The sequence below is a fragment of the Crocuta crocuta genome, unplaced genomic scaffold (genome assembly GCF_008692635.1).
Source record: "Crocuta crocuta isolate KB4526 unplaced genomic scaffold, BGI_CrCroc_1.0 scaffold125, whole genome shotgun sequence".
NCBI classification, from domain to species: Eukaryota; Metazoa; Chordata; class Mammalia; order Carnivora; family Hyaenidae; genus Crocuta; species Crocuta crocuta.
Genome location: NW_027531143.1, coordinates 4965953 through 4978704, shown reverse-complemented (window position 1 = coordinate 4978704; position 12752 = coordinate 4965953). Strand labels below are relative to the sequence as shown.

General features: G+C 39.3%; 1 long non-coding RNA gene across 1 annotated transcript in view; it reads left to right on the top strand.

Moving 5' to 3' along the window:
- Nucleotides 1–8173, top strand: part of LOC144237380 (uncharacterized) — a 177188-nt gene extending 169015 nt beyond the window's left edge. The window contains exon 3 of the long non-coding RNA XR_013336838.1: nucleotides 8094–8173. This is a non-coding gene — a long non-coding RNA (uncharacterized LOC144237380). The remainder of the gene's footprint in view (nucleotides 1–8093) is intronic.
- Nucleotides 8174–12752: the final 4579 nt, after the last annotated feature.

Sequence of the window (12752 nt, the reverse complement as noted above, 5' to 3'; positions counted from 1 at the left end):
CTAAGACCTTTGTATAGACATTCGACTTATTGTAGAAGTTGTAGATAATGCCCCACTGTAGAACAAAGGCTTCAGAAGACTTTCCTAAAATGTAAGGTCCACTTCGCTGATTAGATAGACTCATTGAACCTTATGCTACCCCATATATATACAATGGAATCCATAAGCACCCTCCTAAGAGGGGAGGCATTTAGATGAGGTCTTTAAGACTTAGGTATTGTATACCATGAATGAACATGAAAGGCTGGTTGGCATAAATAGCCATTCATTCTGTCAACAACATTAATTGAAAAATCAGGGGTGCATAAAGCCGCATTCTGGTTTATTGAGTAAGCCGCAAGAATACCTTCACATCTGTATGCAAATATTTCACAGCTGTGAAAACCCACTACTACTGGTGAGTGAGTGATGCTGGTGTGAAGAGGTTGTCAAGTGATGGCACATTCATGGTGGCTGTGACTTGTCTACATGATGTTTGTCTAACCACTTGTGTGTCATAATTTTCTGCAATATACATGTCCTTTAAGTGTAGTATGGCACTTGTAAATACTAAAATTTTTCCACTGCCCTTGGCAAAATGCCTCAACTGGACTGAAAATCTTGGCGATGTATTTTGGCAGGATATTAGTATGTTTGCTGTGTAAAGGATCAGGGCTTGATATTTCTTTGCATTCTATAAAAGCTGCAGGGTTTGAATAATTTTACTATATGTACAGGGCGAATAAATCTCCAATTACTGTAAGACCTTTTCAAAGAATACTTTCTGTGGTTTCATATATTCTCTCTTCTCTCTCCTAACCTACACTTTGAGTACAAGGAATGCCATCTATTTTATTGTATCAGGGTATCTACCAGGTCCCTCCCTGGCCTTGCCTACATTAGATGTGTGACTTTGGGTTGATTAGTCCTACCCTTGCTTAGGCTGGTTAGCCAACTTCATCTAGCCCTGCATATGTTCACTCAGCCTCCACCTCCACACCTGAAGACAGCTATCTGTGAACACCTGTGACTCTGGGGGCTGAGGGCTTTTTTTTTTTCCCTCTGAGAATAAGCTCACTTTGCAAATCAAGCAAGCCAGAAATGCCCTAGAATTGTTTTCTCTGGAGGCCAGTTTCAACCAAAGATGGATGAGGAGTTGGTAGATAGATATACCAACTTGTTTGCCCCTTGGCTGGGCTGAGACCAAGTTACGTTCTACACCATCCTTAAGAGACCCCAGCAGGACTGAGTTCCAGTTGCCAAATTGGAGCTGCTTTGAAAATGCATTTTTTTATTGCCTTTTTTCCATTCCCTGTCTCATTCTTCACTCCCTGCCATTGTTTCCTGGGATCGACTCCCAAATAAATTACAATACTCCCTCCTTATCTGGGTTTCACTTTCCATGGTTTCAGTTGCATGCAGTCAATGGCAATCTGGCAGCAGACATGCTCCTTTTGAGGTGTTGTCAGAAGGTCAGCAGTAGCCTAGTGTTCCGTCACCATGCCTACGTCATTCATTTCACTTCATTTCATCATGGAGGTAGGTGTTTCATCTCACAGCTTCCCAAGAAAAAGCGTGAATACAATACAACACAGTATTTTGAGAAGGAGAGACCACATTCACATAACCTTCATGACAGCATCTTGTCATGATTGTTCTATTTTATCATCAGTTATTGTTGTTAATCTCTTGCTGTGCCTAATTTATAAATCAAACTTTATCGTAAGTATGTGGTACAGGAAAAAAGTCTCTATAGGGTTTGGTACTACTATGGTTTCAGGCATCCACTGGGGATTCTAGAACTTATCTTCTGAAGATAAGGGGTAACTACTATACCTGCCCTTGAACCCTTGTGTTAGAGTAAGCTTCTGGGGGAACCCAGTCAAAGTATTTAAGTTTCTCATATGTAAAATGGAAACAATATACCCGCCCTACCCATCCACACAGTTATTGTGAGGATCAAATGAACATATATATATGTATATATATATGCTTTGAAAAGTGTGCAACACTAATAAATTCATGCAAATTTATTGTTTTAATGTTGTTGCTATTGTGCTTTTCAAACTTTAATTCAAATGTGTAAAATATCTGCAAATAAAATTCTTTAGCTATGAGCTAAAGAGAAAAATATCAAAAAATATTAATGTAAGATAGAAAGTTATTGACAAAGGGTAGAGAATTCGTACCACGAGGTGAAGAGAACTTTTCAACTGCTACTGTAATACCACCCAACACCCACATAACCCTCTCCCCAAAATGACAGATGTCAAAGACAAAGGATTAAAATGAGAAAACTGGCTTTTCCCTATTGTCACTTACTTTTCTAGGGAAGAATATCTTTCCATCTTTTCTTTGTTTGGAAGGTGCCTTTTTATTATATTATAAATTCACAGGGCAGAGACTGACTTTAAATCTTTATTTAGTAGAGTGCTTTTTAAAAGTTAATCACATTATTCAAATATTCAAAAAAAGCTTAAAAAAAATCTTGCTGACCAAAACTAGACAGTTCGAAGACAGAAGGAGAGTTTTAAGAAGCTGCAGTTTTACATGGTAGTGTCTGCTTACCAACCAAAAAGGCAAATTGAACACTAAGCAGAGAATTAAAGACTATTCAACCTTGTGTGATACCTCCCAAATAAAATGTGTGGGAAATTTTTCAGGAAAATAATTTGGTTTTGTCGCTTGATACACTTTACTCCTTACTCAGAAATCTCCCTAGAAAAAAACAGTAAGACCTCTGCATTCTGGAACAAAATGGGGGAAAAGATAAGTCAGATAAAGAACTGTGGTTGGTAATATATTTAATAGCTTAAAAAGATATGAAAGCAAATGCCAAAGCAATACATTCATATTGCAGGTTCACGTAATTATATCTTGCTGACTAAATGAGTTTTATTAACTGAATGAAGAGCTGAGCATTTCACTTTTTGTCACACCATAATTTTCTTAGATATTAATCGATTGTGACCACATTTACTCCAGAACTGAATAGACCACAGTGCAAGTTTAGTTTTAGTATGCAGTTGACTACCATGTTGAAGTAATGATTTTTTGTAATTGCTAATGATTTCAGTGAAATTTAGCACATTCAGAGTTACAAGGATACTATTGCACAGAATGAGGTCTGTCATTAGAGTCACAATTGAGTTCCCATCAAAATATTCCTGAGATGTTAAAATAGGGATAGTGCTTGCAATCTTGTGGGTCTCTAAATGTTTTTACTCTCCCACTTTTCCCGGGAGGTTACAGTTAAAAGTTTTCCTCTCTATTTGTTCCCAGGAAGGCTTTTGCTAATCTTCATTCATATACTGACTGGTTTTTGTGTATGTGTGTGTGTGTGTGATCTTTGGTCCTTAAAAAGTTCTTATTGCATTTCCCAATTTTAACCCACATTTGGGCAGTCACTTTTTTCCCTGCTCCCATAATACTTAGCTGATGCTGCTAGTACAGCACTTGTCATACTGGATTATAGATAGCTAGCACAGTGGCTGTCGCCTGCATTAGACTATGAATTCCCTGAAGGCAGTAACCACCGTTTCATTTTTGCATCGTTAGCACCTGTCATAGTCCCTGGCATTTAGTCGGTGCTCAATAAGTGTTTGGCGATTGAATCAAATAGACACGATGCGGTGTGTTGATGTTTAATGCGTTTGTGGGCTCACATGACACCAGTTTTTCCTTATTATATTATACTTAAGTCCTTATGAAAAGAATGAGTTTTTAAACCAGAAAGGCATAATCACGTTTAGGTTGACATAATTTAGTTCTTTAGCTTAATTATCCTTCAAAAGCTGTTTGCTGTCCAATAGCTTATTGATTTTAAATATTTTCCTTCTGGAAGAGCAGGATTTCAAAAGATTTCTAATTTTTTAAAACAGACTTTTACATTGCCAAGGCAACGGCGAGACCCCAAATAGGTGAGACCAATCTGTCACCTGATAAGTGAGAGAATTCCTACTACATTATGATTTGTTCTATTCAAGCCACCAATTTTAAATCGGAAAAGGAATTGAATAAATATTTTTAAGAATCCCAACTGTTGAAAAGTTCTGTAATATAATCTAAAATAAATATACCAACTTAACTTTTCCTTATAAGAAGAAAGCTGGTTGGTTTAAAAACCATCTGCAGAATAAATATTTATGGAGCAAAATGACAACGTGACTTATCCACAGCATTGGCATACATTTTCTTAGTTAATGTTTGATGAAGTACTTCCATTTATAATTCTTCAGTGAACTAAAAGAAGAGTTTCATTAACTATTTTTGAAAGATAATGAGGCCATGATCCCTTTCCAGATGTTTCACTCGTCAAATAATTGTGATCTTTCTTCCAAACCTCCCTGTTGCTTGGTTCCTATTTTCTTGTTTATTGAGCAGTGCTTTATGAAGATGAAGAGAGGCAGTGATTTATAAAGATGAAGAGAAGTGGAATGCCAGACAGACGATGAGGACTGGGAAATGAAGGCATAATTTTACCTTCCCCAAATTGGAGGCTCTTGAAGTTTTATTACTAAAGGATAATTATCTCAGATGTGGAAAGGGAAAAAAAAATTTTTTTTCTCATTTTTTCACTTAGAAGCATAGGGACACTTCCAACTCTTTCTCCACAGAAGGGACTCAGGAATATGGCTCTTTGCAAAATTCCCTTGGGGGTTAGAAATGTGACTTGGATTTTTGCTTGAGAGCAAACTAATCTATTTTCTAGCATTCTGAAGTACAGGGCTACGAAATGGGGCCCATAACACACAGTGCAATTAGGGATACACTGGAAAAGTTACTTGAGTATAACAATAGGTAAGTTAGTGGTCACAATCAATATAACACCACCGATAATAATAGTAAAGCTAACATTTACTCAGTGTGTACTACATACCAAGTACTGTTGTAAACCCTGCATGTAATAGCTCAGTTTTCCCCCTACAATGACCATATGTGGTAGGTAATGGTATTAGCACCATTTTATAGATCGGAAATGGAGGCACAAAAATTTAGGTAACTTGTTCAAGCTCACACAGCTAGTATGGGATGGAGCGGGAGAGAGACTGAAGCAGCTGGTCTCTGTGGTGATTGCTGTTATGCTATGTGAAAGCAAACACAGGGTGATATGAGAACTTTGAGCAATTTGTTTTGCATCTTGGTGCTGCCCATGTTTTCCTTAATTGCTCCCCAAACCGTCATTTCAATTTTATCCACGTTGACTATGTTGTTTGTAGTATGACAGAAGGCCAAGGAAAGTGATCATCAGCAACACCTATAAAACATATAAGAAAAACTAACAGAAAGGATTTGCATCCCTTCAAGCATCGTTAATATTATTTCTATCTCAACCCACCCTGTTTACCTCCTTTAGAAATTAATGAAAATGTTTCCAAGCGATTAAGAAGAGTTTAATGGGGGTAAAAGTTGCCCCCAGGGAGGAATAGAGAAGTACCCATTCTCCAGCTGCTGCAAGGGCTGGTTACTGAAAGCTCACAGCTGCCTTTATCTACTGAGAAGGAAGCTGCCTTGCTTGGAATGTTCCCCTATGGGGGAGGCCAGCAGCCAAGGACTAACTAACTGATATATGTGGAGTAAAAAAGGTGGATTGAAGGATGGATTGAACTCTGGTGCTCCAGAGGACAAGGCTCTCACATTTTTCAGCTGAGCATACATCCTTACTTGGCTTTTTCATTGCCCTCCATTCTTTCCTCCCGTTGACTGCTCCTAAGAACACTACCTCAATAAATCCCTTTTATAAGAATCTTTTTCTTCAATTTTGCTTTTAGAGAACCCAAGCCAAGTTGTATTGTACTACAGCAGGTCCCAGGAGGCAGAGTCTAAGACAGAATCCTAGAGGTAGATGGCAGTGAGTCCTCTGTGTCACTGGTGGTAGGTACAATATTGTCAGTCCCTGGCATTCTGTAGCAGCGTGACTAAGATCAGAGGTCAGCAAACTATAATCTTTGGGTGAAACCCAGCTCACTGCTTTTTGTAAATAGAACTTTATTGGAACACATTCATTAGTATTGTACCATTAGTATACGTATTGTCAGATAGAGCTGAGTATTTAAGACAGACACTGTGTGGCCTGTAAAACCTAAAATATTTATTAGCAGTTCCTTTTTAGAAAAATTTTGCTAACCCCAGGCTAAAATTTTCATCCATGGTGATAAGTTGGGTTGAATATAGGTAGAAGAGAAAGCTGTAGTTAGTTGAATGTCTTTGTTTTGGGAGGTATAAGGAAATTGAAACTATAAGGACTGTGGATTTGGGTGATGCACTCAAATGCACTCACTGATGCACTGAAGAGAGAAAATGATATGCTATTAGTTACTACTACTGTGTAACAAATTATCACAAATTTGGCAGCTTAAAACAACACACTCTTATCATTTCCCTGTTTCTATGGGTCAGGACTTGAGGGATGGCTTACTGGGTCCTCTGCTCTAGGGTCTTTTAGAAGGCTACAATCAGTGTGTTATTTTGGGCACAGTCTCACCTGAAGGCTTGACTAGGAAAGCATCTACTTGCAAGCTCCTGTGATTAGTGACAGGATTCATTTCCTTGTGAGCTGTTGGCTGAAGGCCATACTTAGTTTCTTGCACATGGGCCTCTCTAATATGTCATATTAATTCATCAAAGCTAGCAACAGAGGGATTCTACTAGCAAGAAGAAAGTGACAACCTTTTAGCCTAATCATGGAAGTGGAATCCCATCACCTTTGCCATATTCTGTTGGTTAAAAGCAAGTCTCAAGGCCAGCCCATACTCAAGGGAGTAGATTATACAGTGGTATAAATGCTAGGAGGCAGGGATCATTGGGAGCCCTCTAAGAGTCTATCTACCACATAGGCTCAGATCTATTATTCAAACTTTAAAGCAAACTGTGGGAGTCAGAAAACTTCATTAGAAGCATTTAAAGAGACACTCATCTCTTGTAGCTAGAGGGCAGACACATTTGAAGATCAGGTTCACATCATGATTGTAAAAGTGACAGAACTTAAACAAAAAGCTTAAATCTCAGCCTAGGCAAATCTTTTAGGCCAACGTCAGAGCTGTGAAAGAAAAGGAGTAATAACATCTCGAAGTTTGGGAGAAGGGTATTTGGGTAGTTGAAAACCTTAAATCCATATGTTCTTCTGAACACTTTTGGTCTGTAGCAGTGGCTAGTAAGCTCTTCCTGTCTTGTTGGAAAAGAGATCCTCTGTTTTGAAGACTGTAAAGAAGTCTCAGATGAGGCAGGTTCCTTACAAAACAATCTTCAGGATCTGTCTGTACTTTCCATCTCAGGGTTATATGTCAGCATATCTTGACTAGGAAAGTAGTGGCCTAAGGGAGGAGAGGAGCTACTTACCAAGGAAGTGCCGGATGTTGGCTAACATGTATGCCTGGGAGTGGACTCAGAAGGAGCTGGATCAACATGGGCAGAATATAAAGCGTTACATATGTACTGTTCACTGATATGGGGTTACTCTGTTGTGACACAGAATTTAACACCCTACCAAGATTCTGGATGCTATGTCTAATATAAGACTGGAATAGCTCTTGATTTTTTGGAAGATGTGATGGTTCACATGAAATGAATTAGAGATCCCAGCACTGTAGTAATAAATAGTGGAGGAAGGAAAAAACAGCTAGGAAATAGACATGAAAAATGGGTCCATTAAGTAAGACTGAAAAATCCATATTTGACTATGTTCCTCAGGAGGGCTTGCAGGACTGTCTGTTTATTAATATCGTGAAGAATCTGTTGATGAGGGAGATTCCAATACTAGAAAAGCATAGTTCCTTTTAGGCCAGGAAGAGTTGGAGATGCTGTGATAGGACTGGAGTCCACTGAATAGCAGTGGGGATGGTAGGTTTCAGATTACAGGGCAACACTGAACTGTCAGAAGCAAAGTGGGTGCAATCACCACAAAGGGAAGCAAGGCTGGAATGGCTATCCTGTGGGTGAAGGTGGAGGATATTCCAAAGTACCTATGCAAACGGTTACCTAATGAAAGAGAGATGAGCAGCCAACCAGGATATTATTTGTATATATAAGCAAAAGAGATTTAAAAAAAAAATAGATGAGCAAAAGGCTAAGATCGGCAACTGAGTGAAAGTCTTAATCTCTTGCTCTGTCTTCAGATGTGAGCTAGTTCTCAGACCCAGAAGCCACTGACTGAAGGAAAGTCTGGGTCCCATGTGAAAGGAGCTGCAACATTATGGCAAGTATGACTCCCTAGTCCTTCCCCCAAAGGAAGAAAGCTATGTACTCAGGACACTATACACTAGGGGAAGAGGGATATCCAGATCTTTCTGGGAGTATCAGATACAGGCGTGAGTTGATGCTTATAGCACCTACTGGTGCTTAAAGGGAGGATATATGAATGTTGGGAAGTAAATAGAGTCCTGACTGAGATTCATTTCATGGTGGGTCTACTGGTTCTACATACACACCTAGTTGTCATTTACCTCAACCTTGAATATATAACTGAATGGATCCATTAGAAGTTGGGAGAATTATACCATTGTTTTCTTGATTGGCTATGCATTAGCAAAAGCCATGTGGAAATCCTTGAAACTATCTTCTCTGCCAAGTTAGTAAATCAAAATCAATTATTACATCCTGAGGAAAATTGCACAGATTAGTACTATTCTCATAGATTTAAAGAATGCAGGGGTGAGGATCCCCATCATGTCTCCATGTTATTCAACAGTCTAGATGATGCGCAAACTAGATGGATCATGGCAGATGACAGTGGAATACTGCCAAGTTAACCAAGTTGTAGTTTCAATTGCAGCTGCTATGTGGTATGTGGTATATGCACTCAGGCAAGTAACTGGATATAAGGTATGTGGCTATTATTCTGGCAAATATGTTATTTTCAATACCCATCAGGAAGGGGGATCAGAGGCAGTTTGCATTCATGTGGATGAGCAACAGCAGTCATGGTCTTGTCTTAATGTTGTTTAATTCTCCAGCTTAGTCAAAAAATATAGTCTGCAGGGACTGGAACTGTCTGGACATTTTGCAGAACATCATGTGTGTGTACTATATGTATAACATCATGTTAATTGGACCAAGGAACTCACTTTATGGCAAGGGAAATATGGCAGTGAACACATGAGCCTAAGGGTCCCTGGCCCTACTATACCCTGGTACACTAAGAGACCAATATACACAAGATCTCCTGTGAGATCTTTCAGGGTTTTGTATACACTTTATTTTTTTATTCGAGAGATAGACAGAGAAAGAGACAGAGACAGAGATAGAGTGAACTGGGGAGAGGAGCATGGGGGTGGGGAGAGAGAGAGAGAGAGTGAGAGAGAGAGAATCCCAAGCAGGCTCCATGCTCATCATGGAGACCAAGGAGGGGCCCGATCCCACAACACTGGAATCATGACCTGAGCCAAAATCAAGAGTCAGATGCTCAACTGGCTGAGCCACCCAGGTGCCCTAGGTATACACTTCAAACCAGAAGATATTATACAGTGCTCTGTCCCTGATATGTAGATTATATGAGTCCAAGAATCAAAGGGTAGATATAAAATGAACCTACTCACTCAGTTCCAGTGAGCCATCTCTGCAACTTTGTTTTGTGAGCCCAGAGGTCTTAGGCCCCAGTGGAAGGAAACTCCCACCAGGGGATAGGGCAAGAGTCTCCGCAAACATAAAGGTATCGCCAGATTACTTTGGGCTCTGTGTGCCAGTAGACTAGCTGGCACCACACACACACACACACACACACACACACACACACACACACACGTGTTACTATATTGGCAGAGAAACTGACCTGATTATGATGAGGAGGCATCAATGAGGCCACATATCAGAGGCAAGGAGCAATGTGTTTGTCACTCAAGTGATCTGTGGCGACATATTTTAGTATTCCCATACTTTGTTTAACTGTAGTGGGCAAGTACAGCAACTATAACCTAATCAGAGCACAGTAACCTGGAGCTCAGACCACTAGAGCTGATGACTTGGTTTACCCTTCTAGGCAATCTACTTAGACCTTATGCAGAAGCTCCTCCATAAGGAGGAGCCTCGAGAAGGGTGATGGAGGAAGGCAATAATGATCATGTCACGACCTTGGAACAAGTTGCAGCAGGGGAAGTGAGGGCTCTGCTACTTCTCTTCTGCATCAGTCCAGAAAATGTGGCCAACCAGAGTCCTGAAGCAGCTGTGGCTGGAAGCAGCAAGCTTGATAAAAGAGCCATGTGGGCCTGGGCAGCCTAAGGGATGGAGGGGCAGTTGTTGGTGTCTCTCCTATCCACTAGTGGCTATGTTTGACTGTACTCTTGACAAAGCTTTGCCCTCAGTTGAACATTTCCAACTCAGCTGAGAGTACCCTTCCTGGGAATGAGAGGTGTTAACCCTGTGGTACAATTTATGTTCCAAAGTCCTCCAAGGGACCAGACTAAGCTAGTTTTCAGCAGAGATCATATCCTTTTTGGCTAAGTGCTTTTGTACTATTCTCTTGCTCCTCTTCTGCAAGCACTCCCCTAATAAATCATTTTCAGAAGAACTTCAACATCAAGCCCTAATTCTAGGAATTCTGACTTAAGATACCACCTTCTACTATTAAGTATCCTGGAAAAATCTTTTATTCATACATATCATTCTGACCCAAACTCGATAGGACCACATGGAAAGTTGTATAGATTGAGGTTGCCAAGTAAAAAATATATTACCTCCTAAAATCTGTCCTTAATTTATTACCCTGGAAGAGGCTCTTACTCATTTTCAGTTCTCAACTTTACTATGTGATGATCATTATTCTATTCTTGTTACTATCCAGGACTTCTTCAGTACTGATGTCGACTATCTTCTCAAATATAATTCTGATCATGTCACTCCCCTGATTAAACATTTTAGTGACTTTCCACTGTTCCCTGGATGAAGTCCCAACTCTTTAGCATGGCACACAAGTCTTTGTTTATTGGGCTACAATTTTGAGCTAAATTCTAGTAGACCCTCCCCCCTACCATACAGCCTGTATACCATGTGCTACAGTCAGACTGAACAACTTTTTATTCCCTGAATTAGGCATGCTCTGATTTGATTCCACTCTCTGCCTCTGCCTGGCATGGCTTTTCTCTCCTTTTATGCTTGTGAATACCTGCTTATACTTTAAGACACGGATTATTTATCAACTTCCCTGTGAAGCTGTTATTGACCAACTTCTGAACTTTTTTCCAAACTCCAGGAAGAATTAAGAACTCCTTTCTTTGTGTTCTTATATCATTAAGTACTCACCTGTGCTAGGATAAACGTATTTTTTGTGGTTGTTTATTAACATGTCTTCTCCCCCACACATAAATTAAAATTTTTCAAGGGCCATATAATTGGTTTTTGTATCAGTAATAATGGTCACATTGCCTAGTATAGTTCCCTATGTCTCTCTATATAGATATGTATATATGTATATCTCTATCTATCTATCTATCTATCTATCTATCTATCATCTACCAATAGATACAGAACTTGGCTTGTTCTTAGACAGCTCCTCAGTCTGACAGGCTGGTCAGTTCTATTCTAGTTCTTGCCTTCAACCATTTTCCTCTTATTGGAGATTTAGAAACTGAAGAAAGTCTTTGGATAGCTGTCTGTTCATTTAAACCAAATGACAGACCACACCTTTAGTCCATTACTGCAGGAGTTTATGTAACTTTGCCTGCTATACATTCATACCAGTTCATATTCCCTGTGATTTGTAACAAACAGGGGCTAAGAAATAAACTTCCAAGTGGCAATAGCAAGCCTGAAATTTAGCTCGGTGACATAAATGCAATCCTACGTTTGATCTCTCCTTGAAGGTGGTAACAAGCAAAGGAGAATGAAGACAAAAGTGCTTTACAAGTGTAACCCCTCACCCCCTTCATAACTTCTCTACATTGTAGTCACTCTGGAGACCAGTTTGCTGGGCTAGTGTTTCTGATTTATCTAGATTTCCATATAAGTGGGAAATGGTGCTTTCTAAGTTTTCAGATTTTTCTAAAAACATGTCTTTATGTTTGTGAGGGGCAGGCTTGTGGATCCAGCCCTAGGAAGTTCAAATAAGTATACTTAAGAAAATTCCCAGTATACTATTAGAATTTGCATTAGTGATCTCGGAATAAACCACAAGATAAAAATGATAATAAGAGGCTCTGCATTATGGGAAACTTGATGGTTAATGTGGCATAAAACCTGGTTATAAGAATCTGACCTGATAATATTCATTCTTTTCCTCCAGCCACATTTCTCAGCCCGGGCTGCTCCAGCTCCCTCTGACTTCAAAAGAAGTCTTTTGAAGAGGGAGGGCACACAATAGAAGAAGTGGTCTGATTATCCCCCTCTGTTTGGAAATGACTAAAGATTATAGATATGTTTCCTTCTTTCTGTGCTTTGGACTATGTAATGTCAATTACCTCCAGCAAAACCCCCTACCCAGGCTAATGCATAGATTTGGATTATACCAAAATTGCATAAAATTGGAAACAAGATATTAATAATAATCCATGATAGTGTGACAAAATGGAGTACATGTTTACTTTCATTGGCTTTAGCTAGGACAATAAAAAAGGTAAATTGGTTTAGAGATTTAAATTTTGTATTTATCACTGCCTGACCTTTTTTGCTCTTCTCTGACCACTTTCATATTACGAATGTGGTAATTAAAAAGAGACTGCTTCTATTTTGTTCCATTATGACACATCTTTTGCCCCTTTAAATGTGTTTGTGTGTTTGTGAGTGTGTGTGTGTGTATGTGTGTGAGTGTACATTGATTATTTCAACCAATGTTTGAAAATGAAGTT